Here is a 1,306-nt window from a genome sequence, read left to right as displayed (position 1 = left end):
GATCCTGGTTTGTCAGTGGATCCCGGGAGTCTGTGTCGGGGGAGGGCTGCCGTTGAGCCCGCCGCCGCCTCGCCCTGAACTGTTAGACCCCACGCTGCCCCGAGAGGCACGAGAGAAACGAGCGTGCCCGGGACGGTGCTCGGGGCCAGCGTTTCCGGGAAGCCCGGGCGGTGACAGTGGGAGACCGGAGTCTGGCTCCACCGCCGGCCGGCGGGAGTAAGACACGAGCCCGGAACAAGTCCCTGAGCTGCGCCGGGCCTCGCCGTCCACACCTGCCAATTCCCTGCACCTCTCAGCCCCTGGCCAGGTGTCAGCCCCTGGCCTCCTTTTCAACGCCTGCCACTTAGTGCGTGTGTGTTTAACTCAAGTCCGGTTGCCACCCTCTTGCCAGACCCAGATAGGAAGCGGCTGAAAGGTCGGGCCTCAGCCCGGTGGGAGGGCAGCGAGGAGCGTACAGCAGGCTTGGCTGGGGCAAGTCGGCGGCCCCGCGTCCTGCCCCAGGGGAAACAGACGGTGTAATCTGGCTTCCGAAGAAGTGAGTATCTCGCTTAATCCAAAAGTCCAGCACCTGAGCCCAGGGCGTGGTTGGGTCTGGGTGCCCGGAACTCGCAGCCCGTCATCTACTCGGCCTGGCACCGCTGACCTCCTTAGCAGCTCCGCTCTAGGCAGGTACATGTGTGAGTGACAGGCAGGTGAGCCAGGCAGGTGCATGTGTGCGTTACAGGTGAGTGTCCCACCTCCATCGGCCCGGGCTTCCATCCAGCCTTCGGAGCAGTCTGGTGGAGAAGGCAGAGACTTCCGTGGCAGTCCTGGACCTGGGCGTGCCACGCGCCTGGCAGATGGGTCAGGCCAAGGTTTCCTGCCACATCCCTAAGCAGGAAAGAGCTGTCCAGACAAAGAGGGATGGGTGAGGGATGCTGGGCAGCCACTGTCTCAGCGCCTGGGCACAGCTGCCCTCGGTGATTCACGCTGCTTTTATGCAGTTTCCGTGTAAACGTTTTTTTTCTGTACCTTTTTGTTTTAAAATCGCCAACTCTTTCTCTCAGCAGGATGACGTGCTTGGTGTCCCTTGTCTGTGGGGATGTTTGAAGGGAACCCGAGGCACATATGCCTCAAACTCTGTTCTCACAGTTTGCTTCCTTTGTGGATTTTTTTTTTTTTTTTTTTTTTGGAGACAGGGTCTCTGTTGCCCTGGCTAGAGTGCAGTGGCATGATCTCAGTTCACTGCAGTGTCCGGCTCCGGAGTTCAAGTAATTCTCCCACCTCAGCCTCCAGAGTAGCTGGGATTACAGGTGCCCACCACCAC

General features: G+C 60.0%; 1 protein-coding gene across 1 annotated transcript in view; it reads left to right on the top strand.

Annotated features, from left to right (window-relative positions):
• UBE2J2 (ubiquitin-conjugating enzyme E2, J2) overlaps positions 1-1,306 on the top strand; it is a 31,018-nt gene continuing 29,712 nt past the window's right edge. The window contains exon 1 of the mRNA XM_012002000.1: positions 1-346. The gene's annotated coding sequence lies outside the window, so the exon portion shown is untranslated. The remainder of the gene's footprint in view (positions 347-1,306) is intronic.

This window comes from Mandrillus leucophaeus, unplaced genomic scaffold (assembly GCF_000951045.1).
Source record: "Mandrillus leucophaeus isolate KB7577 unplaced genomic scaffold, Mleu.le_1.0 Scaffold672, whole genome shotgun sequence".
Classification (NCBI taxonomy): Eukaryota; Metazoa; Chordata; class Mammalia; order Primates; family Cercopithecidae; genus Mandrillus; species Mandrillus leucophaeus.
This window is presented reverse-complemented; position numbering and strand designations above follow the sequence as displayed.